The sequence below is a fragment of the Cupressus sempervirens genome, chromosome 5 (genome assembly GCF_028749045.1).
Source record: "Cupressus sempervirens isolate cs-2001-9-10 chromosome 5, ASM2874904v1, whole genome shotgun sequence".
NCBI lineage: Eukaryota > Viridiplantae > Streptophyta > Pinopsida > Cupressales > Cupressaceae > Cupressus > Cupressus sempervirens.
This window is the reverse complement of record NC_143122.1, coordinates 570771810-570790135: the sequence shown is the minus strand read 5'-3', so window position 1 is coordinate 570790135 and position 18326 is coordinate 570771810.

The window sequence follows — 18326 nt, the reverse complement described above, 5'->3', positions numbered from 1 at the left end:
GAGAAGCAATCAAAGTATGAAAGTTAGGGTTAGTGCTACCATCAGACTTTTGATGTTGAAGTTCAATCTGAAGAAGTCACTGATACATATCTTGTTGGAAAAGTAAGGCTTTGTGAAGGCAGAGATTGGCATAATTAAGCATTTTGGTTTGTGTGGTAGAATCGGGTTGGCCCATACCAATGACATGTTGTGGCCAAAAAGGGATGTTGAACTTGTCATCATAAGTTTGCAACATAAAATCATAAGACGATGGGATTTTTAGTTCAACAAAATGATCTTCGTTAAAATAAGTCTTTTGACTTGAAAACATCATTTTGCAATGGAAAACGGGTTGGACATATGGGCAATGGTTACACTGCAAACTACCATCATCCAATGAACTGAGGGTGTTGACAGGTATTCAGAGATTGTGTCAGAGGATTGGAAATTGACAGAGAATCTTTTTCTTCGAAAGATTGCTGACATACAGTATAATAAAGATGACCATTAGGATTTGGAATTGCTTTCTCATGATGATACACTGGTCCTAGTAAAGGCTTTCTACTTAGAGTAGAAGCAGATCATTGGAGCATCCTATTATTGAAGGATGACTGTGAACTGGAACATGGACTGGATTGACTGGAGCAACTAGAAGATTAGCTATCATCAAAAGAAATTCATGCTTGACTCTTAGTTTCCAGTATACTGGCTATAGTAGTTAGATTTCTTGGGCGATCCATTTTCTTTAAGGATCATACATCTATAATCCATTCTTTTGGCACTTTTATATCAGTTAAGTTGATCATTTTAGGAATTGTTAACTGGGCGCCTTTGATCTCAATTTGCCACAAAAGAGAGTAACGAGCTTTTGACTAATTTGATCTTGGATCCTTAACAATAGGAATAGTAGTATTAGGATCCTTAACAATAGGCACAATAGTATTAAACAGACGACCACACAGGGCAAAGAATAAAGCATGAGTCCTAGATCCAAGTTTCATATCCAAGTACTGAGTCCCAAACTGGAACATAAGCACCTTATCCAAATGGTCATCTAGTAGACTAACAGGTGCTCCTAAAGCCATAGGAGCAGAGATACCCCCCATTAACATATCAATGTATCTATTGTGACACACATCTAGTAAGGTCATGAAGATAGTAGCAGGAATACCCTTTCGGTATATGGATAAACTAAGGCACTTATAGGGGTTTTATGGGAGAGATTAAAAAAGTACAAATAACAAAATAGATAAAAGGGTAATAAAATTCTCAAATCCCAACACAAAGTGTAACCATACAGAGATGAACTATTCGTGCTTAGATAATATCCCAATTTGTGACTAGAAATGGATAGATACTGATTGCGTAGAAGATACCCTAAATTTAGAACCAATGGCTCTGATACCACACTTAGAACACACTTACACACTTAGATAACCAACCTAGAGATAAAACCAGATAAAAGCTCAACTTTACTTGAGGAGAACCAACGATGGAGGTTGTTGGTCAAATGGCTACGGCTTCAATATTCCTTAATATATCTCAATACATATAGAGAAAAGACTTGGACTACAAGGTTTGATTTCTAATTCTCTATGCAGAGAAGAGCATACTCTCTACTTGCTGACTAACTCCTACAGAATCTAGACTCACAAGGAAAGCTTAATGACTCGATGCCCTCTATGCTTCCGCATGGACTTATTTATAACTATCTTAGTAGGTAAAAACTACCGGAAACCTGATGACCAGGTAAGGCGGTATGTCCTTAAAGTAGGATAGTGATGACCACTTACAAAAGTAGATTCCACTAACCACCCGTACTTCCACTTGATGAGCTAGCTGGTGATGGTAGAGTAGGGGTCAATTCACCATGATCAAACACATCCTCCCATGTGAGTGGTCTCCACATTGCCAATAAAGTAAATCTGTGACAAATATTCCAATAATGTCAATCATCATCATATTGTAAGTGGAGAGCAAAATAAGATTCCCATCGTAGGTGCATCTTGGTAATGACATGAACACAAACTTCAAGATCAAGAGGATGATCAGTATTAACCTTGTCTGGTTTGCCATAATTAAAGAAATCAATTACTTGTTAAGTACATGGGGCCACACATTTGATCCTCCATGTGAAGAAAGGTCTTCAAACAACATCAAGAAATAATAGATATTGGTGATCATTCTAAATTTTAAGAATAGTGAATTCTCCACTATCGTTGCTATTGAGATATTCTAGCTGTGTCATACTTCCCAAATTTACCAGAGTATCAATGGCGTATTTTGTAAAATGGTGAAACTTTTGTTTCATTCCTTGGAGCAAGCATTGTCTTTGGGCAATATAATGCAAGGAAGAAAAAAGGACATTGAACTCCTTTTCTATGTGAAAACCATAATAAGGAGGCTGAGAGGGATTAACCATAAAGACTCCAACAACTTGCTGACTGAGATAGTCTGCAACAATGTTTTCTTTTCCTGGGATATGTTGGACTTCATAATTATACTAGTTCAGATATGCTTGCTAGCGAACATATTTCCCTCTTGCATCCTTCCTTCCATGATCCTTTTCCTTAAAAGTAAAAAATCTAGTGCAGTTTGTACGAATGGTAAATTTTGGCAGATGCATCAATCTTAATGCAAATTTCTTGAGACAACAGATAACACCATACATTTCCTTATCAGAAGAAATCCATCTTTTGATATCTGCAGGAAATACTCCACTGGTGTATTTAGTGATGTATTCTTTATCATCCTTCACAAAACATAGATATTCTCCCCATGCTACATTAGAAGCATCTGTATATAAGATGAAGTCTTGAGTAATTGGCACTGTCAATGTGGGAAGATTTTGGATCTTGTGTTGGATCTTTTGGATTGCTTTAGTGTGGATTGCTAACCAGTGTGGTTTTCTCTTGATGAGAAGTTGTTGTAAGGGTTCTCAGTCAAAACCTACATTTGGATAGAAATTATTTACATAATTTAATATACCTAAGAATCCTTGCAGCTCCTTAGTATTTAATGGAGGCTAAAATTCAAGGATCTTATTCTTAATATGAGGTTGAACCTCAAGTTGTCCTGGTTTAACTAACATACCTAAAAAGTTACAAGAGTCTTGACACCACTGGATTTTTGACAGGGACAAAACAATCCCAGAATCCTAACATAATTTATAAAAAATATTTAGATGGGACATATGCTCATCAATGTCTTTGCTAAAGATTAAAATGTCATCTATATAGACACAAAGAAAATTATTGCATCCATTGAAAATTTTATCCATTCTTTCCTAGAAGTAGGATGGTGCATTCATCAAGCCAAATGGCCTGACAGTCCATTCAAAGTGTCTGAATGGGCAGTTGAATGCGGTCTTATGTTGATCTTCCTTCTTTATGTAGATCTGGTAAAAACTTGATTTACAGTCAAACTGTGAGAAGATCTTAGAGTTAGCAAGCTTTTGCAACAGATAAGACATCTAGTATTGGATAAGGGAATGGAATAGTTATATCATTTAATGGTTTATAATTAATAAACATTCATTTCTTTCCTCTCTTCTTCTCTGATTCCTTATTAACCATGAATGCATAACAATTGAAATCAGACTAAGAATGAACAATATTCTTCCCTTTTTTGAGTTCTTCGATTGCTTGCTGCATATCATTATAGTCATGCACTAGAATAGGAAATTTTTCCCACTCTTCATCTTTGCTTCAAGTTTGATCTTTATTTCCATTTTTGGCATTTCTTTTTCCCAGAATTTTTGTGGATTTTCAGAACAAACATTCTATATGATCAAGGCTTTTAAGTCTTCAAGAGGTTCTGTAATCTGGATCATATTGACAGAGCAATGTTTTTTTGTTGCATATACCAATCTGGGAGTGCTTATCTTTTCTCCTTGTAGGGTAAACATAATACTTTTTATTGTACATCCATAAGGGGTATACCTATCTATAAAGTTTCCTCCAAGCAGTACATCTACATGCATCTATTGCATGGCAAAAAAATAACATTTAAAGGTTTTCCCTTCTATCTGCAAGGCTTGTTGGTGGCAATATTTATCACAACTAAATTGGTTGCCTTGGACATCATAGGCAGTATACATAGATTAATCTGTTAGTTGTTCCCAATTATTAAGGATTTGCCTCTTACAGAAAGAGAGAGAGAGGCTCCAGTGTCAATCTAGGCATCATATTGTTTGCCATTTATTAGAACACTAATATACTAGGAAAATTTTCCTGTAAGGAGATGTACGAAGTATTGTGGTTCTAATCTTGGAGTAGGTTCAGGTAAGATGGTCATCACCATTCTTTCTATACTTGGATCATGAATATTAAGATTGATAATTTCTTCATCTTCATATTCTTCTTGGATCCTAGAGGAGAATTCATCAACACTTAACCCAGAGTACGAGGGTGCTTCATCTACATCCCTAATAATAACATTAGAATGTTTACTGGGAATTACTATCCTAGGAGTGGAGATATTTTGGTATGTATTCAAAGCTTGTACAATGGGGTCTAGCTGAGGTTCAGACTTGTAGAATTTTCTTTTCTTTTGTTCTATTGTGACAAGATTAAATACAAGGGCTTGTTGACATACCTCTTCAAAATGCTCCATTTTTTGATACATGTTCAAGTTCTGAAATTCTTCTATAAGGTTGTCAAATTGAGGCTTCTTCTAGAAAGGTGGCTGATATGACATCTTTGGTGGCTGCTGCTACTGGTAGTAATGGGAAGAATAGACAAGTTCATCTTCATCATCTTCATAGTCATTGTATTGCCATTTATAACTTCTTCTTCCTCTTTTTTTGCTATTGCACCAATTATTGAATCAACCTTTTCCTTGCCTGGAATTGTTCATGTATACACCAACTAAATCCTCATGTTCTTCTGCTTCAAGCTATTGTTCCACAACTTGCAAAGTGTTGGCAAGATCTTCTGGAAGTTCTTCATCTTCTTCAGGAACTTCTTCTACATCCTCTAAGACAGGTTCAAAAATATTATCTTGCATGTAAAGATCTTCTTCTTCATCTACTACATCCCACCACGCTGCTGCGGTTGGGTTAGAATAAATGGCTTTAACAACTTTATTTTTGCAATGGCAATCAGGGGCTTTATGACCAGGTTTATTACAGATATAGAAAATAATCTAATTGGACTGTGGATGAGGATGAGAACACTTGCGAAAAAAGTGATCCTTAGGTGCATATGACTTACAACGAGGAAAATTGAGAGGTTGAAAGCAAATTTTCTTGTGCTTACAACATTGTTGGTTACACGGTGTTGTGTTTTGGGGAAAGGATTGCAGTCAAAATTTTCAAGGAAAGTAGGAGCAATACATTGTGCTTCATGCTTTTAAAACTTCTGCTGGTATTTACAATTATCAATAAACTAGAGAATTTGGTCCTTAGAAAATTGGATGAGATTAGAAATAGGACACTCTTTGAGGGTCAGGGATCGGAGATCCAGCTACTGCATGACCTTATCAAAAATATTATAAGGTAAACCTTCAAGATATTTTTTTTTTGCCATAGTGACTTGTTCTTCACTAGTTAATTGATACAGAAGCTTCCTAAAATGCTTTGAGTATGCAAAGAAGTCCTTTAAATCACAACACTTCATTTGGAGTATGTCCTTGATTATCCTTTCATGTTTATTTCTTAGTTCTGGGCAAAACTCATTAACTAACTCATTCATCAAACAATTAATGGGAACTAGTTGAACTTGTTGCTGTATAGTATTGCCTGTAGGATCAATAACAGTCTAAAGTACAAACTTTTGATAGACTTTGGCATCCTTTTCAGCAGCTATCTTGTTGTTCTACCATGCTCTAGTTATGCCCCATAAATAATTAACTACAAATCTACAGGTATTGTCTTCACCAGTTCCAGACAATGTTCTTATGATCAGAAAAGTATTGATCCAACTTTCAATTTTCTGTTTAGGATCATCATCATTGTCAATATCTAAATACCAAGGTTGTATATTGCAGCTTGTCTGCATCATTAGTAGGCGATCTCTTCGAGAGCACTTTTCTGGAGCTTGCAGAGATGTGGGTAGCACTAAGGCTGTCTAAGCAGACTATATTTCTTGAGGAACTAGCCAATCTAAGGATGTAGTCAAATCTTGCAAAGAATGGTCTACATGTGAAAGATTGTTGACTAGTTTATCATGATTTTTTTGTGTATGTTCTACATGGGCTGTAACAACTTGTAACTCATCAGCATTCTTATGTACATTATTCAAAAGTTGTTCTATTTGCAACTTAATTTTGCTTAATGAGTCCTTAGTTTCAATTATTCCAGCATGGTTTTCTACAGTTATATTACCAAGCATTTGTACATTAGTATTTAGGGTAGCTAAAAACTGCTTGAGAGAAATCACTTTTGTACAAAGATCATCGATGTTTTGTTGTAGATGATCACAAAATTTTCCAATAATATTCTTTTGTTTTTGATTAGAAGAGGGTTCCTTTTCTTCAGCACTCTTGGGTTGGAAAGCATATTGAAACATAGAAACTGTCCCATGTTCATGTTTAAATTGTTCCTTTATAGGCGACCATCTACCATTTTGATAATATGTGTTTTCTTGTTCCTTATACCATTTCAGAGTTTCATCTCTTGGTAAGGGATTGATCATATGGACAAAAGGATGATCTCTTTTTAACTTCTCTTTTCCCTTACTGGTTCTAGCCTATACTAGTTCAAGGATCTCAAGGATTTGAGGACCAGTATTTAGTGGTGCTTCATCCTCAGCTTCTACATAGAGTTGGGATTTTTCCAGCTAGAGGTACTACTATGTGAACTGAAAGAGGAACAAACATCTATGCATGGTGAATCAGGCACAAATGGATTTGTCATTTTCATGGACAAGGATCTAGGTAAGATATTTATCTCATTTTGGGATACATGATGAACTAGTTTGGTTGCTTCTAACAGTCTGGGCTTAATATTTTTCATATAATCAAGTTTCCATCCTGCTGGGATATCTATAGTATTAACATGACCTTTCTAAAGCTAGACTTCTCCATTTAGGGTCCTAGCATAAGGTAAATTATCCAATATGGTAGGATTATTTGTATTTGTTGAGCTATACAAGACTTGTATCTAGATAGAAGCATACTTAAAGGCACCAAACATCTTCATACCATACAGTGAGCTAAACACACCCCAACAGTTCAAAGAACCATATTTAACTTCAGGATAGGATTTGCCTCTGGTAGCTACTATTAAATTAGGATAGTATAAAAAACACACCAAATTTTTTGTCATTCTGGATAAACTAGATAATTGGCATGCATGGTTGTAATCAACTTGTCTTCTGTCACACAAGGCTAAGTAATAGATAGGACGTATGTTTTCAAGCACCAATGATCCTATGGTTACTTGAATAGTGCCAAAATGTAAGAAATTAATTTCCCTATGACTTCGAATATATTCAATTTCTTCTGGAGGGAAGATGGGTAACATTTTGGTCTAGTACGTTTGGGTAGTATCATATTCTAGTGTGAGTTCTACTATTCTCATGTGGGGAATAACAATTGACTTGAAAGTAGATTTAGACAAAAAAATTCTTCAATTTACTAGGAGTATACGTACTTTTCTTATAAACACTGCTAGGCTCTAATTCAGGAGGAGTATATGTACTTACTTGCCTAGATAAGACCTTTTCACAAGTCTATAAGTCTAAAACTTCTTCAATGTTCAAATCTCTATCGGTCAGCTAGATTTTGGGAGCTTCAAAGAATCCTTCCATAAAGGCTTCGTTAACTCTTTTGATACCATCTTGAGTAGTAGTTTTGTTGAACTTAGCCATTTTCTTTTACGAATTGAGATAATGGATAGACTAAGGCACTTAAAGAGGTTTTATGGGAGAGATAAGACAAGTACCAATAACATAATAGATAAAAGGGTAATAAAATTCTCAAATCCCAACACAAAGTGTAACTCTACAAAGATGAACTCTTCGTGCTTAGATAATATCCCAATTTGTGACTAGAAATGGACAGATATTGATTGCGTAGAAGATACCCTAAATTTAGAACCAATCGCTCTGATACCACACTTAAAACACACTTACACACCTAGAACTCACTTAGATAACCAACCTAGAGATACAACCAAATAAAATCTTAGCTTTACTTGAGGAGAACTGTTGTTCACAACTGGCTACTATACTACCAATATGCAAATATTTAAAGCCATTCTTTTGCTTAGCTTGTTTCACCAAACCCCGGACTTCTTTATTGGATAGAAGATTGATAAAGCTATGAGGTTGGTCATTCTTACTGACTACTTGTATTTCAATTAATTTACAATTAGACTTAGACTTATAAGACACAAAACCTAAATCACCATGAATTTCATTCCACTTCTTTTCAAGTAATTTAAATCATTGAGATGGAAGTTCAAACTGATTAATGTTATCATGATATGAATCCTCATCTATATTGACATCATTCACAGTATGGAAAATGGAGCTGAGACTTACAAGTTGATCTTCATTCTCATCATTGATGTTCGTAGTGATCCATGATTTTGCCATCTTGTTTTGTTCTACAATAATGGTTGATGTGTTGCCTTCCCTGCCTCAAACTGCCCTTCTCATCAGCTACAAATATGAGGATGTACTTCACGCAATAACTCAGTGGAACAACAAGGATACAAAGTATTTCTCATACAAGGAACATAATAAGCAATAAAGAAAACTTTTATTGATGAAACCAGTCTCTGATACCAAATTTTACACAAGCTGTGAGAATAAAAGCACGTTGTTGTTCATTACTTAAATCACGTGCTTTACATATACTGACTGATGCATACTAGATACTGACTAGACATTGACTTAGATGAACAATGAAATTTTGATTTCTGATCCTAAAAAATTGAGGAGAGCATACTCTCTATTTCATTAGTTGACTATAGGGAGACTATAGACTTAATTACAATATTTGCACACTCTGGATTAGTGTAGGCCTGTAGACTATTCAATTCTACCTCTTGCCTTGAATATGAACAACTGATTCCTTTTTAAAGGCGAGGTGTTGCCCTTGGTAATTTAATTTGGTTTGAAGAGTTTTGAAATTTGACCATAGAAGATTGACACTTGTCTGGATTCTAGAAACCTTATCTAAATGAAATCTCACATAGTAACTCCACTAGGAAAAGGAGTATGAACAGTAATGCGAGACGAAAAAACATGATTACAAAGCATCTTTTTGACATGAGAAGGGTAACTCATAGTTACTTTTTAAGGAGTAACTTAATCTCCTTTGAACTATGATGAGGTCCATACCCAATTTTACTGAGTGTTGGATAACTTAGATAAGTGAAATTCCATTTATTAGGTATCAATAGTGATGACTCCTGGGGGAATGAGCTTCCTAGTTAAATCCTTCATCCGAGCTAGATGTAGATGTGGTTCTCATACATAGGATTCTTTCTAATCGTTCTTCCATAATATGCTACGGTCAAAACAGACAAAGGCAAGCTGCTTACCAATATCAGATCCAAAGGGCCTCTAATGGAAGTGATATCTTGTAAAAATCCAAATCGGTCTATGAGTGGATGGATGGGAAAACTAATGTAAATCTCGCAATTACATGGTGTCTTCTTGAGCTGGTAAAGGTCCATAGTTGTAAAAAATGAACTGGTTGATAGGATTAGAAAGGCATGAGTGGAGAACTACTTTATGCAAATATTCGTAGTTACAAGTAGTTGGCATCAATGCATGAGAGTGAGGGTATAAACCCCTAAAGTAGTCTTCAATAGGATTTACATGAATTAACCAGTGGTTTTCATTTGGAATATGAGTGTTGCTTAAAATATGCATTGGCCATTCAAATGAGGTTGCACTAGTGGTTGTGTGATTAAAATACCTTTTGATTTCTTCGTCAGTTGGCTAGCATGATTCCTTTTGAATAATGGAATCTGTTAGCAATGCTTTGGAGGCAACAAAGTGATGATCTCTCTATTCTTGATAAACTTTTTGAGTAAGTGTAAATAGATTACTTTCCCATGGAACATGGCTGGCAAAATTATAGGCTTCTTTCCTTTCATGGATCATTTTGACATTGTTCTTTGGAGGAACATGGTTAAATTCTTCAACAAGAACGCATTTTCATTCATCATAAATATCTTCATCATCCCATGTGTCTCCAGTCAAACTAGCAAACACCCAGTTAAGATTATGGATAACATCTTGCTGTGACTATTCCTTCTTTGTTACAAGATTTGGCTGAAGAACTACTTGTCTATTGTTTTCTCCTGGAACAATCTCATTTAAACTGTGAAGATGATGTAATGCCTATTGTCAATGCTATTTTGCAAGGTTTCCACAAACATATTCTTGTAGAATTATTTGTCGTTGTTGAATATACACTTCCATGGTAGATGACTCATTATCTCAGTGCCATCCTATTTATAGTATGACAGGTTTCTGAACATCCTTCTCTGTTGAGGAAATTTGCAAGAACATTTTTAGTACCTTTAATATGTTCATTTTCAAATTCAAAAGTATCCAAGAATTGAGCCCATCTGAGAAGTCGTGTTCTAACAACTTTATTCTTAGATTCTTTTTTGAAAAATCCAAGAAGGTTCTGCAAATCACTACGAAGAATAAAATTTTGATTACCTATGAACAATTGAAATTTTTGGAAAGCATTTACCATAGCTAAAAGTTCCTTATGGGTGGAATGGTAATTCACTTCATATCCCTTAAAAGTGCCAGACTCAAATCTGACAATTTCTTCTTTAATCTGGCCATTAGCTTTTACTTGTTCCAAAAGGAATGCACCCCAAGCTTTTTGACTAGCATCGGTTTGAACAATCTTTTTTCCTTTCCTTGGGATGCATAGAGGTGGCAACTTTTGACATTATTGCTTAATACTTTCAATTGCCATATTATGCTTATCTGTCCAAGGTGGAGCATTCTTTTTGAGAAACTTATTGAGTTCTTTTATGGCTTCTGCTATATTTTGGAAATAGCTTGCAATATAACTAACCATACCAAGAAACATCTATAAACTTTTCCTATCTTTTACTTCAACTTTTTGAATTGCTTGAAGGAGATGATTTTGAGGATAAAGTTTACCATTTGGTTCAATTATTGTTCCTATGAATACCAAACTTTTAGTGCACCAGCTAAGCTTAGCGGGATTGAGACACAGACCATGTGTTTGGCATAGGGATAGGAATTTCTTCAAATGTTCCAACTGGGATTTGTAGTCTTCACTGAAAATAAGAATGTCATCAATATATGGCTGAATGAATTTTGCATAAGGAGCAAAGATTTGATCCATAAAACCTTGAAATATTGATGGGATTGTTTTAATGCCAAAAGGAAGAACATTCCACTCAAATAACCCTTGAGAAATCGAGAAGGCTGAGTTATATCGATCACTTTCTTGCAGATGAATCTACTAGAATCCTTTTGTTAAATCAAACTTACTGAAAACATTACACCCCTAAATTTGTGGCCATATATAATCCTTACTTGGTAGGGGATGTTGGTTGCTTTCAAGATAAGTGTTTAGTGGTTTATAATTTACAACAAGCCTTTTTTCTGCTAGCTCATTACCATTTTCATCTTTCTTAGGTATATACATAGCATGGCATAAGAATGGACTTGAACTTGGTCAAATCAGGGATTTAGCAAGAAGTTCTGCAATTTCTTTTTTGCAGGTGGCTTGTTTAGATTAGGATAATATCAAGTAATTGGCCTTGCTTTTTGGAAGTATTTCCTAACCATTAGAATCCTATTTCTTTCATAGAGAACATTTAAAGTTGCATGTATACTTTTGCAAATCTTTTGTGAGAACAGATTCTGCAAAAGCTATTTGGATTTGTTCAAGCTCCCCCCAGGTAGAAAGAGATTGGTTGGCAAGCCAAACATGTTGACTGGGCAAAAGACATTCAGGCAGAGGTGGAAAAGCAAGCTTGGGAGAGTAGGCACGGTCTTCATTAATTTGGGGAATAGTGCCAAATTTGAAGGCTATATGTGTGCCAGACAAACCTATTGTATATGGACTCCAAGCTTGCAATGTAGTACTGCCAATAATACAATCATAGTGGTCAATAGGAAATTGTAGGAATGTGGTAAGATAAGTGGAGGCATCAAATTGGATGTGGATGTGAGCTTGAAAATGGATGGGATTGTCATTATGTGTGATGGAGCTTATACTAGTAGTAGTAGTTAACCAAAAATCTTATGGGAAACATTGAAGACGGGTTATATTGCAATCAACACCAGAGTCAAGTAATGCACAAAGATTGTAAGGTTTGATACCAAGCAATTTGATGGTAAGGAGGAATGCAGGGAAAGGATTAGAAAATCCTTTGAGGTAAGCAAATACTTTTCCATTATCAGGTCTAGGCATTCTTGGCTCAAACTGAGCAGTAATAGGTTGAAAAGGTGGTTCCTCACATTGAAGGTTATCAAGATTATGTGGCTCATGTTGTCGATTTTCTTCATTCAGCTTTATTTGTTCCAATTTCACAAGGAATTTATCAAGTGAGCTCAGAGAATTGGTGCTAGAATAAAATTCTTCCAATTCCTTTTGGATACTAGCTATTTCCTTCATAACATCACTTTTGATATTGTACAAGAATGCAAGCCGATCAGATAACCATTCACATTGAGAATTCTTGGCAAAAGCTTATTGAGCAATAGGATTGGATACATACACATGCATAGGTTGTTGATCTAGAATAGGTCAAATAACTTCTTGAGAATCCTCCATATCTTGTGTGTGTGAAAGGTAAGCTTCAACTTGCAGTTCTGGATACTCCTCAAGGAGTTTCAGTTGTTCCTCATCTAGCTTTGAGAGTTTAGCAAGTACCTTTTGATGTTGATGAGGTGTAAGAAAATTTTCCTTTTGTGCTTCTAGCTGGAAGGCTTTGGCTGATATCTTCTAGAGCTATTCTCCTGGTGAAAGAGTAAGCCATTGAGGATTTTCCTGTGAAAGAGATTTTCCTTGTCCTAAGAATAATCATATTTAGTTCTAGAATCTCTAGAAAACATGAAACACATAAAAGTGACTTCTAAGTTAGAATCTAATAGAGAATAAACTTCATCAGAACTTGATTCAGGTTGTTGTACATAGTGTCTGATTTAAGGGTCCATCTCTTTTTCTTCCAATTCACTTTCTTCTATGCATATGTCTTTAGAATCAGATGGTTCGTGGGCCTCTATTACAGGAAGATAATCCAGCTTAGCTTCTACTAAGGTATGAACTCACTTTGAGTTCTTCTTATCCATTTGTGGGAATTTATTAGCGTAGTGCAATCCTTTATAGATGTAGCAAGTGGGAGTAAAATCTTTCTTCTTGATTTTTCCCTTATCTCTTAAAAAGATTTTTCTACATTTTTTTTCCTTTATAAAACTCAAGGGCTTTTCTCCTTATAGGATCTATTTGTTGGATATCTCTTATATGTTTTGACCCTTTTTCTTTAATGATAGCATCCATAACTATTTTGTGTGTAGTGACAAATTCCAATTTTTAAATAAGGAAGAACTTATGTCTTTTTCCTTCGATTCTTTCTTTCACTACAAAGGTCGCTATTTATTTCCCTAATGAATTGTACTAGTTGAGGGAAAGTAACATCATTAATAGTCATGTTTGGAGTGTTGAGAATGTTGTTCAAAATCTTATCTCTATAATAAGATTGTAGCTATATTGAAAAACCTTCCAGAAAGGTATTATACATCCAAACATTATTGTTGGTCTACCCTGACAAATAGAAATTTGTGTATTGCTCATTGCAATACTCGTCAAAGTATTTAATGTCGCAAATATGATTATCCTTGAATTATTTATAGGCAACTTGTTGTTCATTGCCATGTTGACCAATGAACATTCTATACAAAGCTTCACATACAATATTGACACCATTGTTAATAAGGTCTTCTTTCTATTCAGTGGATAAAGAATCTAATGCAGATCGGGCTATGCCAGTTAAAGCATTCAAAGCTTTTCAAAATTCTTTTTCTTGGGAAAATTGGTTGTATAGACTGCATTATCAATCTAGGTTCATATGGTATCTATGGCTGCTTTTTTTTTAATAGGATTGTATTCATCAAACTTAACTAATGGCAGAATTTTTTCAGAAAAATTGTGAATCTGATCATAAGGTCCTCCTAGTTCTTGCTTAACCATATTCACATTTTGTCATTTTCCTATTTTAGCATCAAACTCTTGAAGCTTAGGTTTGGGCACATCTAAGGTTAATGCTTTCCCTTTAAATTGGTTTTGTAATCTTGCAAGGTCTTGGGTTGAATCAGGGAAAGAACACTTTGGAGTTTGGGTAAGCTATAATCTATTTTGAAGGTCTACAGTATGGGTGGAAAAAACTTGCTCAAGTTTGGTGGTTACGGTGGTCATAGTTTGAGACAAATGTTGGCTATCAACTAGCTGTTGGGAACGAATTTGAGTTGTGTTTTTCAATTTATTTATTTTTTGTGGGGTGGGGTGGGGTGGTTAGCTAAAAAAACTCTATTTGGACAAATATTAGCACAAGGGCTAGACCATTGAGAAAGTTGTACATTGTCAAGGATTAGCGTGGACTAAGGGTAATAGATGATGAAAGGTTGTCATGGCTAGAAGGTGCCACATCACTAGGAGCAAGAGTGGTATTCTCATGGATGGCTTGATTTATTGTAGGAGCATAACCCAAATTTACAACCATATACACCTAAGATTGGTAATGAATATCAACGCAAGAATTCAGAGGAAAAATCAATGCATTCTGGTCATGAAGAGCATTGTTTTTTTAAAATTAAACATTCAAATAGAAAAAATAATCATAATTAAAGATTGTATTGAATCAATGAATACCTAAAACTTGAAAATGATAGTACTACAAGATTTGGTAAAAAAATTAACATACTATGTACCTTTTCTACAAAAGTATTGAAATACACAAAGACAATCACAATTGAAAATTGTATAGAATAATGAATATTTAAAACTCAATAGTGCACAGAAATGTAATTTTTATATATTATAAAAATCAATTCACCATTCTAATGAATAACAATGTCATCTTTTCAAAATAATATTTAAATAAAACAAGATGATCATAATTAGAAATTGTATTAAATTAATAATTATTTAAAAACTCAAAAAAACTAAGAAAACAATACAATGATGAATAAATATTATATTGAGCTTATATAAACAAAATGCACCCATTTATGAGAGTTATATTTAAAAAATTAATGATCAAGCCTAGTAATTTTTAAGTGCAACTTAACTTGCAAAATTGAATTAGAGGCATTAGGGGTCCACATGTTTCAATTTTATTATTGTTACTATAATGGGTCCATTGAATCCAAGTAACTCAACATGAATGCAACTTTTATTCACAAATTATTAACAAATAACTTGCATGACATACAGTGCATTCGATTCTCTAAGTACATTATATCTTATATAGTATCAACCCCTATTATTCTTTGTGCATTACTTTGGGTTGAAAAATATCTAATGTTCAAAAGTAGTTTTTTACTTTCTTATATAGCATGGGTTTAACAAGTAAATAAATTTAAACATAGTTTATAATACAATAATAGAAAAGTGTAACAATAAAAATTGGTCAATGAATTTTATCAAGCCATGATGGAAAGACTTAAGTGGTTATCATGTACTTCATTTTGTAACTACAAGCCCAAGATGGGCTACAAGTGGTTTGTTACACATCTGCTAATAGTCTCCATCTTGATTTAGTGATGACATTTGCATTTTTTTTCCAGAAAGCTTGATAACTTAGGTTCATCATAGTTTGGTTTGCCATCGTCGAGCCCAAGGTGGCTCACTTTATTCAGTGTATTCTTTTCTGAGGCTTTCCCTTGGGTTCTAGGCTTTGACATCTAGTGTTGGATCTTCTATGCCCTTTCTATGGGTAGTATGAGACCTTCAACCACATCTTCTAGTATTGGAGAAGAGCTCAATAGTATTGGATATGGATTCATATCATTTTCAACCATTTAGGCTTGAACACTTCTCCAGGCATGGTTTTGCAAGGAAATTCTTCTAGGGTTGCCTTCAACTTTTTATTATAGATATGGCATGTTTCTAGGATGGAAATCCTTTTCACTCTTTGGAAAGATATAAATATAATTCTTTGCACTCACAATTTTCTAGATAGTAATGTTTCATTATGCATTAAAGCATGTATGAGTAACTATGCTATGCTACAAATTCAAAGGTATGCAAATAATGTGGCACTTGAAGTAACCCACTTACAAGAGTTGCTTCAGAATTTGAAATGACCCTTGTAGAGTTACCAAAGTTGCACTAGATATTTATGTTGTTGGTGATAGATCTCTATGCTATTAGTGCCAACATAGTCCCATTGCTCTTAGATGCCATGTTCACAAGCCCCTTGCCACTCCTTTAATAGGAAAAGAGATTTTTGAAGGTGCCACTCAATTTTTCCACCCCATAATGGCTCAACCCCAACTTGATTTCTTTGCTAGTGCTGTTATTTTTTGTTTTAGGGGTTTTTGGCCCTCTCTCAGATTTGCATGTTTGGATCTCTAAATATTGGGAGCTAATAATTTCATATTAAGTTTAGATTTACCCTATAGCAAGGGGTTTTTTTATTGTGAAATTTGCTAATGTTGGTGATAGGAATTCCATCGCGTGTTGTGGTTTCTCTTGGGAGGAAAGGTTCCCCCTGATGGAAAACCTTGGTATTTGACATTTAATCTGACTACTGAATCATTTATAAGATTCCTCTTTGGGTTAGCCTATCAAATCTTTCACTTCACTTTTGACAGGATTCAGTCTTGGAGGCTGTGGGGGATGCCCTTGGGGATTTTTTGTTGGTTGATTTGATGTCTATAGGACAACATATGCTCACATCCTTGTTGAAATGAATGTCTCTAAGGGGATCCCTACAATGTTGAAGTTGGCTTCTCCAAGTAGTTTTTGGATTCAACTTCTTGATTATGAGGGTATTCCCTTCAGATGTAGGAAATGTCATACGACTGACCATCTTGTTGCATGATGCTCCTCTGACAATGTTAGATTGAAGAAATTACCTTCTTGGTGGTTGGGGGTTTTGGATGACCAACATATGGTTCAAAAAGTATCTTTGGATGTGGATGGGTTGGATAGCTCTTCTCATATTGATCTCACTTTGGATGAGGATTTTTTTGATGTCTTTGATGATTCGCATGATGTCTCTATGATGATTTTGACTCAAAATGTTGATGCTAACCTGTCTCCTGTTGCTAACTCTGCTAATTTTTTTGTTGTCCCTCTGGTGGCTTTGAGTCAAAATGTTGATGATGTCCCCTTTATTATTGACTTTGTCCAAAACAATGTTGTTGGTACTTCTCCTACTGCAAGGTTTTTAGGGGTTTGTGGGGATTGGCAGAAAGCTGCTAGGAAGGTGGAGGATGGTTGGACTTCAATTAAAGGGAAAAAAGGAAAATCGACCAAACCTTCAATTGATATGTCTTTACGTTTTCAAAAGACTGGAACAAAATTTAAATCTTGATGGTCTGTGGACTCTTGAGCTGTTTGCCCTCTTGTTGGGAACTTTGGTGTGTCCCTCTAGTTTGTCGGGTGGTTTTCCATAGTTGTTTTAAGATCCTCATTGTTATATCTTTCTTTTCCCTTTGTAAAAGGTTTCAGGTCCTTTCAAAACCTATTTTTATGAATCAAAACCTGAGTTGGTTATCTAATACTATTGCTCTTGCTTCTTTAAGAGACTCTAGTTGGCCAAATTTTGGTGGCGACTTTAGTTGGGCCACTTCTTCCTAGTGGTTCCCTTGGATCACTCTAACCATTTCCCTAACTAGAAAAGGAGTAAAGGAAGAAGAAAAAGTTAGAGATGGTTGGTCCCTTGCATACCCAATTCTATACCTTGTTGATGTATGGGGTAGATAGGATGGCCATGATCCACCTCCCTCACCTGTTACTACTCTAGCTGCATAATCAATATTTAGTTTCTAAGCTTTACCTTTATTTCTTTTTTTTGTTATTTTCCAAGCTTGGCCCCATTTGAAACTCATAGGGCAAATTCATATCTCCAATCTGTTTTTGTGAATAGTGTAAATTTATTACTACCCTAATGGAAAAGACTATTCATCAAAAATATATTTCTATAATTGATTCTTCCTAGAAATATCATTATTTGATTTTTTATGAGAAATATATTGTACTTGTCATAATCAATTTTAAGGAAGTTTTATAAAAGTTACTATATTTTTTGAGAGTTTTGCAAATGAATAGTAAAAACTTGATTTTGAGAAATTTAAAAATTAAGTTACTTGAATTAGACTAGTATTGAGATGGATGGTCTTTTGCAAAGTCCTAGTGATTCATCACTCTAAACATAATCT